Source organism: Scyliorhinus torazame, chromosome 12 (genome assembly GCF_047496885.1).
Source record: "Scyliorhinus torazame isolate Kashiwa2021f chromosome 12, sScyTor2.1, whole genome shotgun sequence".
In the NCBI taxonomy this organism is placed as follows: domain Eukaryota; kingdom Metazoa; phylum Chordata; class Chondrichthyes; order Carcharhiniformes; family Scyliorhinidae; genus Scyliorhinus; species Scyliorhinus torazame.
This window is the reverse complement of record NC_092718.1, coordinates 30,559,544-30,580,093: the sequence shown is the minus strand read 5'-3', so window position 1 is coordinate 30,580,093 and position 20,550 is coordinate 30,559,544. Positions and strand designations below refer to the sequence as shown.

The 20,550-nt window shown below is 49.6% G+C and overlaps 1 protein-coding gene across 6 annotated transcripts in view; it reads left to right on the top strand.

Moving 5' to 3' along the window:
* The window catches only part of sema6d (semaphorin 6D), a 424,805-nt gene that overhangs the window by 99,227 nt on the left and 305,028 nt on the right, over nucleotides 1–20,550 (top strand). For all 6 annotated transcript variants that reach the window (XM_072470609.1, XM_072470613.1, XM_072470606.1 and 3 more), the window contains exon 2: nucleotides 18,283–18,363. The gene's annotated coding sequence lies outside the window, so the exon portion shown is untranslated. The remainder of the gene's footprint in view (nucleotides 1–18,282; nucleotides 18,364–20,550) is intronic.

The following is a 20,550-nucleotide window of genomic DNA, read 5'->3' as shown; positions in this document are numbered from 1 at the left end:
TAAGATTTTGGGGTATTTGTTTCCCCTCCACAAGTCTGAAAGTATTCCATCCCATGTGTTTATCACTCCTCCTATGAAGAACTAACTGTCTGGCATAATTGTTTTTATTGCTATTTTTCAACCAGTTTACTGCCAAGTGATCCGAATTTGCCTTTTTTAATGCAGTCTATTATCTATATTTCCCTGTTAAGATCACCTTTTACATTGGTCCTTTTCCAGGCTGAAGGCCCCAAGTTTCACCAATTTATCCTCATAATTTAGAGTCATTTGTTCTTCTGTCAGAATGTCCTGGGCTTAAATTTCTCTGCAGGGGATTTCAACCCACTTTGTTTGTTCCCAAACCCCCCACCCCCATCTGTCACTGTTCTCGCATTAACACATCTTACCTTTAAGCCACTATTAGCACTTTCTCAGTGCTTAATGCCACCAATAATATTCTCTTTGTCTTGCGTCCGACCTTCTATTCTGCTCCAACTCCTCCACCCCCCCTCTCCAACTATATAATTCATCGCATTTCTACCCCCCTTTAGTTCTGTCAAAGAGCCACACAGACTCATCAACTGTTTCTCTCTCCACAGATGCTGCCAGACCAGTTGAGTTTTTAATTTATATTTCCCTGCCTGTCCCTTATTGTTACTTTGCCAAAAGGTTGCATCAATGGCAGGGCTTCTTGTTAGCTGCACTTTATAAAACTATCATAAAATAATCTTGACCTGTGTTCCAGATAATTATTTAATTAATTTACCTGAAATTGATGCACGTTCAATAGGCCTGCAGTTGTCGGGGCCTATTCTGTCATCCCTTTGTAAAACTGACACCCAGGTTAGTCTTTTAAAAATATCAGACATTGCCAGGGTTTCATCTTTGCTTCATAATGACTGCCAATCTCTCTCAAATCACAGCCCCTGTTTCTCTTAGTGCTGAGAATTGAGTAGCTTCCATCTCTGGGGATTGATTTGCTTTTAGCTTGATGGGACTTCCAGCTCACTTGTGTTGAAGTCACTAATTCTGCATGGATTATCGTCATGCCAGATGGCTATATTAGTCACCTTTTCTCGTTAAGTGTTTAGAGGAAGTAGTACTCTAAATTATCTGACCTCTGCTACGTTATTGCCTTTAATCTCAGTTTGAGGTTGTTTAATTGGTTAATTGGCGGATTTCCCCTTTTCGCACATCATAATTGAACAGGCTGCCAAAACGAAGCAACGCCTCAAAGTGGTCACTCACTTAACAGCGAAGGACTGTAGTACTCATGGAATTGTATCCCATCTGTTGTCCATCCTCGGGGAAGGAGTACTGGGAAACAAAGAAAAACATTGGCTGGGATTTTCCGCTCCCTTCACGGTGGCACAGAGGTTAGCACTGCTGCCTCACAGTGTCGGGGAACTGGGTTCGATTTCGGCCTTGGGTCACTGTCTGCGCGGAGTTTGCACTTTCTCCCCATGTCTGCCTGGGTTTCCTCCGGGTGCTCCGGTTTCCTCCCATTGTCTAAAGAACTACATGTCAGATGGATTGGCCGTGCTAAATTTCCCCTTAGTGTCTGGGGATGTCCAGGTTAGGTGGGGTCGTGGGGATAGGGCGGGAGAGTGGGTCTAGGTTGGATGCTCTTTCAAAGGGTCAGTGCAGACTCAGTGGACTGAATGTCCTCCTTCTGCACTCTAGAAATTCTATCATTCTGTGGGCGAGAGTGGAAAATATCAGGAGATTGCAAAAATCGGTTTCACCTTGTCGTAAACCCAGTATGCAATTGTCCGCCAACGGCGAGTCCCGTTTCCCGCCGCCGCACATCAGGAAGCTAATTTCAATACATTGGAATCTCGTTATAAGCTCTAACATTTCTCCTCCCCCTCCCAGCACTGGATCATGCACTCACATGGGTGTGTGCTAACATGCCGGTATGTTTCACAATGTTACATAAGCGACATGCACCAGGCGACCTACACTTTGCTCTGGACTTTGAGGTTAGTTTGAGCAGCACTCACATTGCTGCTAGGGGTATCACGGGCAAGTCTCTACTTGCCAGACCAATGGTGGGGCAGGGGTGGCTTTTCAATGGCTGTAGGGGATGGGTTTGCATGGGGAAGGGGGAAGAAGTGGTTGCTGCCAAGTGAAGAGGCTGCAGGGCGAGGACTGTACTGGTGAAGACTGATATCCCGGGGTGTGAGGGGGACCTCATGTTATCTGTGCAAGTGGCCTCAAGATGGTGAAGGATGAGGAGGCAGTCTCGCAGGTGATGAGGCCAGATGAAAATGCATGTGTGTGAGAGCGAGTGAGTGGTGATGTCCCTTGAGCTGGCAGGGAGTGAGATGCCGGTGAAAGTGTGATGGGCTTGCGAGTGTGTGAGTTTAGAGTGATGAGATGGTTGGCTTTCCCTGGCATTATGGGGGAGATCATTCATTCTCTTTCTGCACAGTATGGCTGGCCTTCTGTGCCAGCATTGGCGCCGACCACCACTTCCGAAGTCAGGGTGGTGAGATGGCTGGATCTCCTGAGGCCAGAGTGGGGGTAGCGGACATCATGTTGGGTCGCAGTGATGGGTCACTGAACTCCTCTTGGTACTTCGGGACCATGTCTTCACTGGGCCGTAAGCATTATGAACTGTGTGCTTGGCTGCAGTTTCGATACGGCACCCAGAGTAAGGGGGCAGTGAGATAGCTGGCGATCTGGAGGCTGTACACTAGCAATACGGCATGTTTACTATGGCTGCATAATTAATGAGACACAAAGCGGACAATATGGTGCATTAACCTGCCCTTGCGATGGAAGCAAAAACCTATTTTTTCATGCCCGCCACCCATACTTTATATTGTCCATCGCTAATTTCCCTTGAGGGGGCATTTAAGAGTCAACCACATTGCTGTGGATCTGGATTGACAGGTAGGTCAGACCGGGTAACGATGGCAGATTTCCTTTCCTGAAAGACATTAGCGAACCAGATGGGTTTTTACGACAATTGATTCATGGTCATCATTAGATATTTAATTCCTGATTTTTATTTTAATTCAACTTTCACCATGTGCAGTGGTGGGATATGAACCTGGCTCCCGTGGGCCTGGTTTACTAGGCCAGTGACAAAACTACTGAGCCACCGCTTTCCTACTGAAAGTCAGGGAAATTTCCACCTATTAAGTTTGATCTTGCATTTAAGGGGCGGGATTCTCCCCTACCCGGCGGGGCGGCCCATACCGGCGCCCACGAATGGCGTGAACCACTCCGGCGTCGGGACGCCCGGAATGTGCGGAATCCTCCGCATCTTCAGGAGCTATGCCGGCGTCAGCGGGGTGGCCAGCCGGTGCTGAAGGGCTTGGCGCCACGCCATCGGCGCCGAAGGGCCTCCGCCGGCCGGCGCGAGTTGGCGCACGCGCGGGAACGCCAGCGTGTGCTGGCGTCATCCCAGCACATGCGCAGGGGTGTTCTTCCCCGTGCCGGCCATGGCGGAGGTTGACAGCAGCTGGCGCGGAGGGAAAGAGTGCCCCCACGGCACAGGCCCGCCCACGGATCGGTGGGCCCCGATCGTGGGCCAGGCCACAGTGCGGCACCCCCCGGGGCCAGATCGCACTGCGCCCCCCCCCCCCCCCCCGAGGACTCCGCAGGCCACCCGCAGAGCCAGGTCCCGCCAGTACGTACCTGGGGCGGGATTCTCCGACCCCCCGCTGAGTTGGAGAATCGCCGGGGGGGGGCAGCGTGAATCCCGCCCCCGCCAGCTGCCGAATTCTCCGGCGCCGGGGTTTTGGCGGGGGTGGGCATCGCGGCGTGCCGGTAGGCGGCTTCTGGCAGCGCCCCCCCCCCCCCCCCGACGATTCTCCGGCCGCGATGGGCCGAGTGGCCGCCGTTTTCAGCAAATCCCGTCGGCATAAATCGTAACAGGTCCTTACCGGCGGGACCTGGCTCCACGGGCGGCCTGCAGAGTCCTCGGCGGGGTGCGGGGGGATCTGGCCCCGGGGTGGTGCCCCCACGGTGGCCTGGCCCCCGATCGGGGCCCACCGATCCGTGGGCGGGCCTGTGCCGTAGGGGCACTCTTTCCATCCGCACCGGCCGCTGTCGACCTCCGCCATGGCCGGTGCGGAGAAGAACCCCCCTGCACATGTGCTGGGATGACACGCTGGCGCTCGTGCGCATGCGCCAACTCGCGCCGGCCGGCGGAGGCCCTTTGGCGCCGGTTGGCGTGGCGCCAAGCCCTTCTGCGCTGGCTTAGGTGGCGCCAGACTGGTTCATGCCACTCCTTGGCGCCGGAGTGGCCCACCCCGCCGGTTCGCGGAGAATCCCGCCCCGGTTTGATTTACGCCGGCGAGACCGGCCGAAAACGGGCGGCCGCTCGGCCCATCGCGGGCCGGTGAATCGCCGGGGGTGGGGCCGCTGTTCACGCCGCCCCCCCGGCAATTCTCCGACCCGGCGGGAAGTCGGAGAATCCAACCCCTTAAGATTTGTCATTCGTACGGAATTCCACATGGGTCCTGCACCCTGACACCTCCCTTGGGAGTGGCAACCCCACAATTTGAGCTGTTTCATGGAAATTCCATCCGTGCTTTTCCACTCAGTGCGGAAGGATTCCATTTATGGGCTGCTGTTCCACACCCTGCAGCTTCTTACCTTCCTCCACTGTCGGGACACGCCTTGGTGTTCCATTTTACTGCCTGGCGGTGGGAAATATCCCCACTGGAGGGTTCTCCTTGTGGGCGTCCTCCCCTTTTCCATCTGGCACCTGGCGCAGAGGGTGTTGCACGTTTCAGTGCCATGCAATCATAGGTTAAGGCGGTTCACGGACTCCCACGCCCAATGGGCGGGATTCCCTGATCCCGCACCGGGTCGGAGAATCGCTGGGGGGGATGGCGCGAAACCCGCGGGGGGTAATGGCGACGGTGTGGTCGCCGCGGCGCCGGTCAGGGGCCGCTAAGCGTGGCACCCCCCCCCCGGCATTTCTGCACGCTCAACGGGCCGAATGCCCGCCGGGTTTGGCCGAATCCCGCCTGTGTCGTTCGCGTGTGGTCCTACCCGGCGGGACATCAGCATTCTGGCTGTGGGGGCTGTTATAGTGGGGAGGTGGGGAAATCCGACTCCGGGGGGGGGGCCTCCACGGTGGCCTGGCCCGCGATCGGGGGCTACCGATCGCCCGGCGGGCTAATTCCGGGGGGTGGGGGGGTGGGGGGGGCCCTATGTTCCTCCGTGCCGGGCCCCTGTAGAGCTCCGCCATGTTGCCTGGGGGCTGGCGCGGAGATAGCAACCCACACGCATGTGCGGACCCACACCGCCCATGCTGGCGCCCATGTCAGCCACTGGAGCTGTGTGAAGCGCCCCAGTGCCGTGCTGGCCCCCTGTGCGGCGCAGGATCGCTGCTCCCAGCGGCCAGATGACGCCATCGTAAAACGCTGTGGTGTTTACGACAGCTTCAACACTTAGCCCCATTATCAGAGAATCCCGCCCCAGGTCTTTTCTCCAGTCAAGGGGAGCCAGAGTTGCACATTAATGTAGATTCTGTGAGGTTGCAGTTCCTGTTTTGTTAGCTATTTGAAGGGGCTGTTCCTCAACATTTGGCTGCACCTCAGCCCTATCCTCCTAATGTTTGGTCACCCAGTGCAGAGGGGGGCCGGGGAGGGAAGAGGACCTTCTCATAAGCCTGCTCCTGGGCCTGGCCATCAACAGATCCAGGCAGTGGGCAGCTGACCGGGTCTTCAGGCCCAACTATCTTCCCCTCTACCACGGCTACATTCGCAGCTGGGTGGCCTTAGAGAGCGAGCACGCGGTGCCCATGGGTATGCTTCAGATCTTCCGTGACCGATGGGCACTGCGGGGGCTGGGGTGCATCATCACCCCTGGGAATTACATTTTCGATTAGTTAGTTGTTTCCTCTGATATTTTGTTTTAGTTATGGTGTCCCATCGGGGGCTGTCTCCGTTTACCATTTAAAAAAATGTTTTTTTTGTTCTGATCAAGAGTATACCGAATTTATTCTGTAATCTACGAGCAGGCCCAGGATCATTTTCCGATTCAGCTGTGCCACAGGTATGGTTTTGTGACTGCAGGATTCTGCATTGTATCAAAATACCCAGTTGTGGTTGAAGAGATTCAGAGTGTTGCACCTTTTGACAAGTTTGCACTTTTGCAACATGTTTCCTTGTTGCTCTGTGGAAGAATTAATTAATAGTTTTCATCTGCGGTTTGATCTGCTGTAAGGAAATGTAAATGGCAATTGGCGGTATAAATGCATTAGTACTGTTTTCAGGCACAATCAAATACTGTGAGTGGGGGTATAATATCCAGTGGGTTGGTTATACAATAGGCCGTATATAGCTCTAGACTATGAAAAGTTGGTCCTCAGAAGTCCAGGCAACTTACTTTTCATTGTGCGGGTCGCCCTGCTTGAGGTTTGTGATCCTGGAAATTGTCTGCTGTCTCACTGTGCAAATCAATCAGAGCTCCAAAGTATGTCCGTGTCAGAAACTAACTCTATATGCAAAAGCACGGTAGCACAGTGGTTAGCACTGTCGCTTCACAGCGCCAGGGACGAGGGGCGAGATTCTCCGACCCCCCGCCGGGTCGGAGAATCGCCGGGGGCTGGCATGAATCCCGCCCCTGCCGGTTGCCGAAGTCTCCGGCACCAGCGATTGGGCGGGAATCGCGCCGCGCCGGTTGGCGGGCCCCCCACTTGATTCTCCGGCCCGGATGGGCCGAAGTCCCGCCGCTAAAATGTCTGTCCCGCCGGCGTAAATTAAACCACCTACCTTACCGGCGGGACAAGGCGGCGCGGGCGGGCTCCGGGGTTCTGGGGGGGCGTGGGGCGATCTGGCCCTGGGGGGTGCCCCCACGGTGGCTTGGCCTGCGATCGGTGCCCACCGATCCGCGGGCGGGCCTGTGCTGTGGGGGCACTCTTTCCCTTCCGCCTTCACCACGGTCTCCACCATGGCAGAGGCGGAAGAGACTCCCTCCAATGCGCATGCGCGGGAATGCCGTGAGCGGCCGCTGACGCTCCTGTGCATGCGCCGCCCGGAGATGTCATTTCCGCGCCAGCTGGCGGGGCACCAAAGGCCTTTTCCGCCAGCTGGCGGGGCGGAAATTCGTCCGGCGCGGGACTAGCCCCTCAATGTTGGGGCTCGGCCCCCAAAGATGCGGAGCATTCCGCACCTTTGGGGCGGCGCGATGCCCGTCTGATTTGCGCCGTTTTGGGCGCCAGTCAGCGGACATCGCGCCGTTTCCGGAGAATTTCGCCCCAGGATATGATTCCTGGCTTGGATCACTGTCTGTGCAGAGTCTGCATGTTCTCCTGTGTGGATTTCCTCCAGGTGCTCCGGTTTCCTCCTGCAGTCCAAAGATGTGGAGATTAGGTGGATTGGCCATGCTAAATTGCCTTTAGTGTCCAAAAAAATGGTTAGGTGGGGTTACTGGGTTACGGGGATAGGGTGGAGGTGTGGGCTTAAATAGGGTGCTCTTTCCAAGGGCTGGTGCAAACTTGATGGGCTGAATGGCCTCCTTCTGCACTGTCATCCTGTCTCGCATCTGTTGAGATCTTTGTCTCCCTGTCTGGGTCGAAAAATGCCAAGACGAGTGCAATGGTGAGCTTGGCTTTCAGCTCCAACCACTCTGCCTGATGTGCTGTCTTCCACTCAAAGACAGTGGACTTTTTCAACAGGTTTCATAGGGCCGTGGTGTGTGAGGCCATGTTTGGGATGAACTTGCCCAGAAAATTGACCATGTCCAGGAAGTGCAGCACCACCTTCTTGTCTTCAGGGACCTTCATGGCTTCGATGGCCTTGACCTTGTCTGTGTCCGGGCGCACGCCCTGCTGAGAGATCTGGTCACCTCGGAACTTGAGTGTCAACATGCCAAAGCAACATTTGGACATGTTCAGCTTCAGGCCATTGGCATGGACACGGCGGAATACCTGGTGGAGACGGGAAACATGCTCCTCGGGGGTCGTGGACCATATGATGATGTCGTCCACGTACATACAAACCCCATCAATGCCCTCCATCATCTGCTCCATGATGCGATGGAAGATCTCCGATGCCGAGACAATGCCAAACGGCATGCGATTATAGCAGTATCTGCCAAACGGTGTGTTGAAGCTGCAGAGCCTTCTACTGGACTCATCCAGCTGGATTTGCCAAAATCCATGTGATGCATCTAACTTGGTGAAAAAACGTGCGTGTGCCATCTCACTGGTGAGTTCCTCCCACTTCGGGATGGGGTAGTGTTCACGCATTATATTCTTATTGAGATCAATGCAGATGCGCACGTCTCCCGAAAGTTTTCTAACACATACCATCGAGCTGACCCAGTCAGTCAGTTTGGTTACCTTGGAAATGATGCCCTGTTGCTGAAGATCCTTGAGCTGTGCCTCTGGCGCTCACTCAGCGGAGCTTGGCATCAGGTCGTAGCAGAATCTTGTAGCGATATGGCAGCGTGCCCATCCCGTTGAACACATCCGGATACTGAGCGAGGATGTCGTCAATGCCGGCCTGAAGATCCACATTGGAGGATGTCGTTGTGTAAACCCGCTGCACGAGGTTTAGCTGCTTGCAGGCATGCGCGCCAAGCAGGGATGCCCTGTCTAGCTTGACAATTTTAAAACTTAACCGTGCATGGGTGCTCCAGTTGGAGACGAGTAGATGGCAGGATCCCAGTGCCGTGATGGCATTCCCATTGTAGTCCAGGAGCCTGCAGGCTGCTGGCAGGACCTTGGGGGGGCTTCTTGATGTGTTTGAAATCTGCATGTGAGAGGAGGTTGGCAGAAGCACCTGTGTCCAGCTTAAACTGGATGGAGCAGTGGTTGACCTGCATCACCGCACTCCATTCGTCCCCAGAATCCACAGCGAGGATGGATTGAATTTGTGATGAGTTGGATGTGGCATATTCACATTTGGTAATGATGCCCACACAGTAGGCGGAGTCCAGGCATTCTTCCTCTGGATCCGTTGTGCTGCCAGGATCAGAATCCTGTAATCGTTGTTGCACACTCTGAACACGCCGTTGTTGGAATTGGGAGCGCTGGCCCCTGACACAAGGCTGCATGGCACAAGACTGCATGGTGTCCAGGCTTCCCGCAGTTTAAACATCGCCTGCCTCTTGTAGGGCAGCGTTTCTTTAAGTGGGCGTTGCCGCAGTTCGAGCACGTCATGACGTCGGCGTCCTGACGCTCCGCGCATCGTCGCACATGCGCAGTGCGGGTGTCGGCCGCTTCGTTATCCCGTTCGCATCGCGCATGCGTGGGGCCTGGGAAAAGCGCCCAAAATGGCCGCTTTTATCAATGCTGAGGCGCTACATCCGGGAAATGGCCTGCACACTCTGCCTCGTGGGAGGCAGGTTTCTCATTTTCAGCCGATTTGTACTGGGCAGAACGATTTTTGGTGTGCTCATGCACTGTGCATGTTTCAATCGCGACTGGCAGGGTCATATGCTTGATTTTCAGTAGCTGCTCTCTCGGAGGATCAGAGTGAACTCCAAAAATGATTTGGTCTCTGATCATGGAGTCAGCAATATCACCAAAGTTGCAGGACAGCGCTAGCAGGCGGAGGTTAGTTAAGAAGGAGTTGAAAGATTCATCTTTACCTTGTAGATGCTGTTTGAATATGTGGCACTCGAAGATTTCATTGGTGTCCACTTCAGTGACTGTCAAACTTGTCCAGGATGGTCTGAAACTTTGTCTTGTCCTGGCCTTCGGTGAAGTGAAACGAGTTGAAGAGTTTGATGGCTTGATCACCCGCTGTTGAGAGGAGAAGCGTGATCTTCCTTGCATCAGACGCACCCACGAGGTCTGAAGCTTTGATGTACAGCAGAAACCTTTGCTTGAATGTCCGCCAGTTGGCACTGAGATTGCCGGAGGTCCTGAGCTGGTGAGGAGCCTGAATCTTCTTCACGGTACCAGGATACATTCACTGGTCATCACGGAACGGACTGAGGTAAGCCACCCAGATGAAGCAGTCTCCTGGTAGCATGTTGTGTTATGTACCCTGGGATAACACAGGCTGCAACTGGATGCAGCTTTAACCAAAAGATACTCCAGACCTTGAAGTTAGTTCAATCTGATTTATTGAACCAGTAGCACAGTTAGCACAGTTCTCTGAGTTCGACTCTCTGCTAACCTAAGTGTGGTTACTCTGTCTGACTGAGCCAGACTAGCTCTTAGCCACGTGCTGGAGGTGTGAGTCTGTAAATACGCCCTGACTCACTCTGTAGATGTTCATTAGTGGAAAGAGGTGGAGTGTGGGTGCCTCGTGCCTTATATAGTGAGATACCACCCCTGAGTGTCCTGCCTGCTCATTGGTCATGTCCTGTTCTCTGTGTTCATTAGCTGCCTGTCTGTGCCTGTCTGTATATCATTATCTGCATGTCTGCAGGGGATCCCAGACCCATGTCATGCTCCTTGTGTGCGATATGGGAGCTCAGGGACACACCCACTGTCCCTGGCTCCTTCACGTGCAAGAGTGTGTCCAGTTGCAGCTCCTGTTAGACCGCTTGACGGCTCTGGAGCTGCGGATGGACTCACTTTGGAGCATACGCGATGCTGAGGACGTCGTGGATAGCACGTCTAGTGAGTTGGTCACACCGCAGGTGAAAGTTACTGAGGGAGATAGAAAATGGGTGACCAAAAGACAGAGCAAGAGTAGGAAGGCAGTGCAGGTGTCCCCTGCGGTCATCTCCCTGCAAAACAGATATACCGCTTTGGATACTGTTGAGGGAGATGGCTCACCAGGGGGAGGCAGCAGCAGCCAGGTTCATGGCACCGTGGCTGGCTCTGCTGCGCAGCTGGGCAGGAAGAAGAATGGCAGGGCTATAGTGATAGGGGACTCAATCATAAAGGGAATAGACAGGCGGTTCTGCAGATTCAATTGAGACTCCAGGATGGTATGTTGCCTCCCTGGTGCAAGGGTCAAGGATGTTGGAGCGGCTGCAGGACATTCTGGGGGGGGGGGGGGGGGGGAGGGTGAACAGCCAGCTGTCGTGGTGCACATAGGCACCAACGATATAGGTAAAAAACGGGACGAGGTCCTACAAGCTGAATTTAGGGAGCTAGGAGTTAAACTAAAAAGTAGGACCTCAAAGGTAGTAATCTCAGGATTGCTACCTGTGGCACGAGCTAGTCAGAGTGGGAATGTCAGGATAGATAGGATGAATGCGTGGCTCGAGAGATGGTGCAAGAGGGAGGAATTCAAATTCCTGGGGCATTGGAACCGGTTCTGGGGGAGGTGGGACAAGTACAAACCGGATGGTCTGCACCTGGGCAGGACTGGAACTGATGTCCTAGGGGGGGTGTTTGCTAGAACTGTTGGGGAGGGTTTAAACTTATGTGGCAGGGGGATGGGAACCAATGCAGGAAGTCGGAAGGTAGTAAAACAGGGACAGAAACAAAAGGCAGTAAGGGGGAAAGTGTAAGGCAGAGGAGCCAGAGCCAAAAATCAAAAAAGGCTCGTAGTATTCGGAATACGGTAAATGAGTTGATGCCGCAAATCATCGTGAATGACTGTGATTTAGTGGCCATTACTGAAACATGGTTAAAGGATGGTCACGACTGGGAGTTAAATATCCAAGGGTATCAAACTATTCGGAAGGACAGAGTGGATGTTTAGGGAGGTGGTGTAGCTCTGTTATTTAAGGATGACATCCGGGCAATAGTAAGGGATGCCATCGGTGCTATGGAGGATAAGGTTGAATCCATTTGGGTGGAAATCAGGAATAGTAAGGTGAAAAAGTCACTGATAGGAGTTGTCTATAGGCCACCAAATAGTAACATTATGGTGGGGCAGGCAATAAACAAAGAAATAACTGATGCATGTAGAAATGGTAAAGCAGTTATCATGGGGGATTTTAATCTACATGTCGATTGGTTTAACCAGGCCGGTCAAGGCAGCCTTGAGGAGGAGTTTATAGAATATATCCACGATAGTTTCCGAGAGCAGTATGTAATGGAACCTACGAGGGAACAAGCGGTCCTAGATCTGATCCTGCGTAATGAGACAGGATTGATTAATGATCTCATAGTTAAGGATCCTCTCGGAAGGAGCGATCACAATATGGTGGAATTTAAAATACAGATGGAGGGTGAGAAGGTAAAATCAAATACTAGTGTTCTGTGCTTAAACAAAGGAGATTACAATGGGATGAGAGAAGAGCTAGCTAAGGTAGACTGGGAGCAAAGACTTTATGGTGAAACAGTTGAGGAACAGTGGAGAACCTTCCAAGCGATTTTTCACAGTGCTCAGCAAAGGTTTATACCAACAAAAAGGAGGACGGTAGAAAGAGGGAAAATCGACCGTGGATATCTAAGGAAATTAGGGAGAGCATCAAATTGAAGGAAAAAGCATACAAAGTGGCAAAAATTAGTGGGAGACTGGAGGACTGGGAAATCTTTAGGGGGCAACAGAAAGCTACTAAAAAAGCTATAATGAAGAGTAAAATAGATAATGAGAGTAAACTTGCTCAGAATATAAAACAGATAGTAAATGTTTCTACAAATATGTAAAACAAAAAAGAGTGGCTAAGATAAATATTGGTCCTTTAGAGGGTGAGAAGGGAGATTTAATAATGGGAGATGAGGAAATGGCTGAGGAACTGAACAGGAATTTTGGGTCGGTCTTCACAGTGGAAGACACAAATAACATGCCAGTGACTGATAGAAATGAGGCTATGACAAGTGAGGACCTTGAGATGATTGTTATCACTAAGGAGGTAGTGATGGGCAAGCTCATGGGGCTAAGGTAGACAAGTCTCCTGGCCCTGATGGAATGCATCCCAGAGTGCTAAAAGAGATGGCTAGGGAAATTGCAAATGCACTAGTGATAATTTACCAAAATTCACTAGACTCTGGGGTGGTCCCGGAGGATTGGAAATTAGCAAACGTGAAACCACTGTTTAAAAAAGAAGGTAGGCAGAAAGTGGGTAATTATAGGCCAGTGAGCTTAACTTCCGTAGTAGGGAAGATGCTGGAATCTATCATCAAAGAAGAAATAGCGAGGCATCTGGATGGAAATTGTCCCATTGGCCAGATGCAACATGGGTTCATAAAGGGCAGGTCGTGCCTCACAAATTTAGTGGAATTTTTTGAGGACATTACCAGCGCGGTAGATAACGGGGAGCCAATGGATGTGGTATATCTGGATTTCCAGAAAGCCTTTGACAGGGTGCCACACAAAAGGTTGCTGCATAAGATAAAGATGCATGGCATTAAGGGTAAAGTAGTAGCATGGAGAGAGGATTGGTTAATTAATAGAAAGCAAAGAGTGGGGATTAATGTGTGTTTCTCTGGTTGGCAATCAGTAACTAGCTACTGATCCTCAGGGATCAGTGTTGGGCCCACAATTGTTCACAATTTGCATAGATGATTTGGAGTTGGGGACCAAGGGCAATGTGTCCAAGTTTGCAGATAACACTAAGATGAGTGGTAAAGCAAAAAGTGCAGAGGATACCGGAAGTCTGCAGAGGGATTTGGATAGGTTAAGTGAATGGGCTAGGATCTGGCAGTTGGAATACAATGTTGACAAATGTGAGGTTATCCATTTTGGTAGGAATAACAGCAAATGGGATTATTATTTAAATGATAATATATTAAAACATGCTGCTGTGCAGAGAGACCTGGGTGTGCTCGTGCATGAGTCGCAAAAAGTTGGTTTACAGGTGCAACAGGTGGTTAAGAAGGCGAATGGAATTTTGTCCTTCATTGCTAGAGGAATAGAGTTTAAGACTAGGGAGGTTATGCTGCAATTGAATAAGGTGTTAGTGAGGCCACATCTGGAGTATTGTGTTCAGTTTTGTTCTCCTTACTTGAGAAAGGACGTACTGGCGCTGGAGGGTGTGCAGAGGGGATTCACTAGGTTAATCCCAGAGTTGAAGGGGTTGGATTATGAGGAGAGGTTGTGTAGACTGGGACTGTACTCATTGGAATTTAGAAGGATGAGGGGGGATCTTATAGAAACATGTAAAATTATGAAGGGAATAGATAGGATAGATGCGGGCAGGTAGTTTCCACTGGCGGGTGAAAGCAGAACTAGGGGGCATAGCCTCAAAATAAGGGGAAGTAGATTTAGGACTGAGATTAGGAGGAACTTCTTCACCCAAAGGGTTGTGAATCTATGGAATTCCTTGCCCAGTGAAGCAGTTGAGGCTCCTTCATTGAATGTTTTTCAGATAAAGATAGATAGTTTTTTGAAGAATAAAGGGATTAAGGGTTATGGTGTTCTGGCCGGAAAGTGGAGCTGAGTCCACAAAAGATCAGCCATGATCTCATTGAATGGCGGAGCAGGCTCGAGGGGCCAGATGGCCTACTCCTGCTCCTAGTTCTTATGTACTTATGACAGTGTACAGGAAGTGAAGACCCTGTATTTATTTCTGCACCAAGAATTCATTGTCTGATTGGTGGTGTGTAGTGGAATGGTATCACACTGATCGGACAAAAGAGTATTACGAATACCGTTTTGAAAAGCTTCCTGTGAAATGGGCAAATGTGAGCAAAGGTATTTGGTAATAGTTTGGGATTTTATTCCGACAAGGTTTTCAGATGAGGTGCACATTTAATAACAATGGAACATTCTCAGCTGCTTTCTTTCCTGTTCGAAAGAGATATTGTTTAACAAGGATTTCATGAGACTAGGCAGAGTCTGCCAACCACGCTATTAGCTTAACCATTAGTCTATATTACAAGCTGTGGCATTGATTGTGAGAGCTGTATTTGAGAGACCATTAGGATGTCTTCGGTTGCACGAATGGGACTAATGTTTCTTAGTTACAATGCCTCTGAAGAGAACCGTGATATTCTGCACACATCGTAAATGTAACCACTTTATTTCCAATCCTATTTAGGTGTCTCCTGCCTACAACTGGACTGTGAATTACATCAGTTGTTCAATGGACCTTTACATAGGTCAAATTCAATTGAATATTGTACACCACACTATGTGTAATTGTGAGGATCTGCAGCCTTCTAAATGGTTGTCTTAGACATCTCTATACACAGCTCTGCAATCCCTCATTTGATTTAACTTTCGTCCGTATGTTGTATTTGTTACACTTTGGGCTCCTTATATTCCGAATTTAAAATATCTAGGATATTTTCCACAAGCTGAACGACAAACCCTTCCAATGGAAATAATATAGTCATGTGCTTCAGATCACTCCAAACAAACAGAAATCATCATGCCGCCAAACTCTTTGTCACCGGGCTAAAAGTTGCAGTTCATACTTATTGAGTTGTAAGATAATATGGAGATAAGAGTTAATTAACAGTTCAGAAATACGGCTCTTGATTCTTCGCACTAATTTAAAATTGTTTCTCGTGGTCCAAAGCAACAATCATTGAGTTGCATTTCATAGGAATACGGGCTGCTGAGCTCATGGGATCTTGCCTCGCCACACTGACCTGGACAGGCAATGAAAATGTCTCAACTGAACCAAAGGACTGACTAAGATTTCAACACTTTGGGGCACTCTCTGTCCTACTGGGGAAAGACCCAAGAGCGGGATTTCCTGGTTCCGCCAGAGACGAGCATCTTCGTGGGCAGGACAGGAAAATCTGGTGAGCAGCCAAAAGTCAAATTCTCCCGCCCGCAACGATGCATGCCACTGGCAAGACCAGAAAATTCCACCCTGAAATATCGGGCTGGATTCTCCGTCCCGCCGCCCCAGATTTCTGGGTCAGCACGCCGGCGGGATGCTCTGTTTCGCCGACTGGTCAATGGGGTTTCCCATTGTGGGGCAGCCCCACGCTGTCAGGAAACTCCCCGGTTGCCGGCAAAATGGAGCATCCCGCTGGTGGAGAATCCAGCCCGTCATCTTTTTGATAACATGGCTTCTTTTCTGTCAGGCTATCCCTAAAATGCCAATATGTCTGCTTTATGAGACATCAGAATGGACATTGAGAGTAAGTTGTGGATTATGGAATGCAGAAGTCACTGGAGTAGTGCACTTACAAATGGTATAACTGATGTAAAAACGCAGCCATAGGCTGGGAGGTCAAGGCGATGTTTTAAATACCTCCCGTTTGAATCCAGGTGAAGTCTGGCGGGTTGAAATTACCTGACTGTAGCGTGCATACATTCTGCAACAATGCATGCTTTGTAATTTCAGTGGGTTGGGTTTAGTGCAGTAGCCGTCGCAGTGGGAGCCATGGCAGGACAGACCCATGTCACCATGGGAAAGGTCCTGTGTCACTCTCCTAGCTGCATTAAAATCTCCCCGATCAAGTCGGAAGGTATGGCAGACTGACGCAGGATTCCCAGCCTTTGCCAGCAGGATGATAATTAGGGTCAATAATGAGCCAATTGCCACCAATTATCAATTGAGCTTAATGCAATTTAATGGTGACCCAGGGATTAAACGAGGGCCACACAGGTCTCCGATATTCTCGAAGGCCACCTAGTGGACACTAGCGGGTTTGCCAGCAGCTTCCTGGGGACTCCCTCCATCTCACTCTGTTCCTAAGTGGCTTCCTTCTCTTGCTTCCAACTTCGCTCCTCCCACTTGTGACAGCCCCAGCCCACCTTCACTCACCTGTGGTCAGGGGTCTTTACGTGATCCTGGGGTCTCGAGTGTGTGCATTGCCGCCAGCAGTCACCACTAGCACTGGCAGCATGAGGAACCGCTGGCCTCTGATTGGTCGACAGCACTTAGAAGGCAGGGCCTCTGCCACTGGGGAACTCAACCACAGGGAAGGTCAGTGGTGGCTAATAAAGCGCCTGAAGGGCACTTGGTTCTTTCGGGCCTCCCCGCCAAAACTGATGGTTTCCCGCCAGTACTCTGACCTCTAGACTGTAGCCTACGTTAGGACACAATACCCATTCCTAACACAGAGCCATAGAGGTTTACAGCATGAAAACAGGCCCTTCGGTCCAACTTGTCCGTGCCGCCCAGTTTTTACCACTAAGCTAGCCGCAATTTCCCGCATTGGGCCCATATCCCTCTATACCCAGCTTTCCCATATAACTGTCTAAATGCTTTTTAAAAGACAAAATTGTACCCGCCTCTGCCACTGCCTCTGGCAGCTCCTTCCAGACACTCACCACCAGCTGTGTGAAAAAATTGCCCCATTGCAGGTTGTCCTCTACAGCTTGTTGGAAGAATATTTTCCAATGCATCTGTTGTGTGACACTGGCAATGTGGTTGGTAGATTTTCAGTGTTTCTCTTGACATTTGGTTCCTTCGTATCGTTTTGCCTTCCTCGTACAATTGGTCACTGTCTAGCTGCTCGCATCGAGTCGCATTGTAGAAAAAATGCGGGCCTTCTTTCTCTAGCGGTATTTGGTATTTATTATGGTCAGCTGTTATGGTTCAAGGTTAACTTTACTGTACCCCTGACGAAGGGCTTGTTTTGAACAGCAGCACTTCCTTGATGACTCTGGGTTCTCCCCCGCCACCCCCCACCCCCTGTCATTTATGTAACCAGTTTGATGCCACTGGGCCTTTCCCAACAACACTTGGCAATTTTGGAAGGAACAATGTGCGGCTGAAGTTTTCAGAAATGCCGTGCTTCACGTGAACACTTCCAGTCTGTCAGCCAAAAGGACTTTGAAGGTGAATGCATGACTCCCACCAACCATTTCCCACCCTTGCGTTGAAGAACTGGGAAGAAATCTGCCGTTACCTGGTCAAGCTGCCAATTTTGTGCGAGTGACTCCACACCGCTGCCCCGCTGCCGGTGCATTGAAATAAAGTTGGAGAATAACCAACTTCTCTTTATTTTATTTAAAAAATCAATCTCAGCAGGATTGTTTAGAAATGTATGTCTTTTCTGAGTGCTTTGTGGCATTTCTGTGAAATTATTACCAGTTCAGTCAGTATTCTCCCCACGTTAAGTAGCAATTTTAACAAAGAGCATCACATTATATTCAAAGGCAACAAATGGTTTGTTTTTGTGCATTCATTGTTGCGTGGAATTGGGGAGTATCAGTGAGAGAGAGACACTTCCCTGTGAGCTGTCTGCAGGCGTACAGGCCAAACTTCCATTCAGATGACAAAATACCGTCTGACACAACATGAGAGTTGTCTAATTATTAAACTGCTGTGTTAATGATGCTGCCTTGTGTGGGTAGGACTGAAAAACTGTTCTAAATGTTTACCTTGTGTGAATTGCATTCCCTTTTCTGTGAGTGTGATTGAAAACAATGTGGTGTATTCTGAAAATATTTGGCAAGAATATAATCAGACCTGTGTTTGACATCTAGAAAGAGACTTATATATAAGGCACTGTATACTATTAAAGACATTTGAGCATGACCATTAGGAAGATTTGTTCAATCACAATTTTGTTTTTTGAAGATTTGATCAATCACAATTTTTTAAAAAACATTTGTTTAATTCCAGACTGGAGCGTTACTGTTTGAGTCTGTGTGAAGTGGAGCCTTATGAAGCAGCGAGCCGACCACTTCAAGCTTGTTTCCATTGGTAAGATCTGTGAACTTTAAGACCAACAGATTTGAACGTCATACATATATTATGCTTTTTAAAATGATTCCGCAAAACCTACAATAATTAAATTAAGTGAATCAATCAGGATTATGGAGCGCATTATTCAAAAGCACGAAGGTCACCTTGACTTTTTGATGTTAGAGGTGTGTCTGCCACTGGTTCATTGATTTCTCGGTAACTAACCACAACCAATTCAAGCTTGCTGAATACATTTGTCTGTTCCATAGACATTGAAGTAGCGCATACTTGTGCAGGCAAAGCAGATTCGTAAAAGGATTCAAGGTCTTTACCAGTGGCTGCATGAATAAAGGCACGTAAGCATTAAGCTTATACTGGCCACAAAAGTCCCAGGTGCAATTCCCAGCCTGTTTTAAGCTGATTCAAGTTGGGTGTTGCAGTTGGCTTTAGTACACTTAAGCTCAGGTAGGGGTGAGAACAGCTGCCGAGGTTCAGAGAATCATGGAATCATAGAATTTGCAGTGCAGAAGGAGGCCATTCGGCCCATCGAGTCTGCACCGGCTCTCAGAAAGAGTACCCTATTTAAGCCCACACCTCCATCCTATCTCCACAACCGCACCTAACCTTTTGGACACTAAGGGGCAATTTAGTGAGGCCAATCTACCTAACCTGCACATCTTTGGACAGTGGGAGGAAACCGGAGCACCCGGAGGAAACCCATGCAGACACGGGGACAACATGCAGGCTCCACAGATAGTCACCCAAGCTAGGAATTGAACCTGGGACCCTGGAGCTGTGAAGCAACAGTGCTAACCATTGTGCTTCCGTGTCGCCATTCTTGCTTCTGATTCCTATCCTGTAACCTCACTCCATTTCCAAATGGGCATGAATGGTTATCAGGATCCAGCTAGGCTTGGCAGTGATTCCCTCCCTGGCCAAATAGTTAATCTGAATTCACTGTCCGGACACCTGCCTGAAGAAGTGTGAGAGTGGCTGCCGGAATCCAGATGCCACAGCCCAGCATCATTCACCGCCTTCAAGAGAGAGAGAGGACACAATTGGGGGGAGAATAAAATGAAATAATTCAAACAATTCATGCAACTGAAATATGTGCTCTGTCTGATGTAAGCAGTATCCTTCACAAAATCGGAGAAATCAAACCTTGTTTTGAGAAGGGTGCATTTGTATGTCAAGTTATTTGTGTAGGATTTTTTCTTGCGCAATCGTACACTATTGTCACAAGTGATTTGTTTTCAATCGGCGTTTTTTGTGCAAAACCGCAGTACGCGAGCTGCATATGTATCGCGCACAAATGTAGAAATAGGCAAGACATAGCAGCATGCCAAATAATTTTCCTTAAACATAAACAACAACAAAAAAATGCGACAGTGCATCTCTGTAACACACTTGAGATCAGCGAGCTGTACATCCAACTCAGCGGCTTCATCATTAATGAAGAGAGTGGAAACACTGTCACTTGGACAAGCAGAACTCCCAAGCTCTGCCTCATTATTTTAACAGCATAAAAGTAATGGGCTGTTCCTACTGTACACAGAGAAACATGATAAAAGGTTGAAAAAGTCTGTTACATTGCTGTAGTGGGAGCAGAAGTGGTTTGTGGCTGACCTTAAATTATTTAGGCGAGGTTCAAGGTTGGCCCCGCACAACATAAATAATACTCTGGAGGCAATTGAAGTTCTGGAGAGCACAAGTGACTATCTGTTCAATCTTTTATGCTGCTGGCAGAATAAAAGACTTTGAGAAAAGGCACACAGAAGTAAAGTCTGGGTAAGTTAAAAGAAGGTAACGCTGCCTTGTGCGCCTGAGCCTAAACCAAGCGTGTTGTATTGGCTGATGGGTACATCTTGGTGAGCGGGTATTGGAAGCTGTGGGATGCAGATAGCACATGGGCCATGATGGTAGACCTGAACAAAGAACTCAGCGTTCTCAACATTTCCACCCAACACTGTTGATATTGTTCAAAACTTTTTATATATTGGCATGGTGTGTGAAAAAGAAATGTCGATTTGTGCATTGTTTCACAGAATGTTGGAGAAATTTCCCCTGTGCATTGTTGAACCAAAAACCTTCCAAAATAAATCTCTGCAACAACATACTTGTGTTGAACCAGCAATATGTGCAGCATTTTAAAAAGTCATTTCCTTTCTGGGGCCTGGGCTTAAGTCCAACATTGGCTTTACAGAA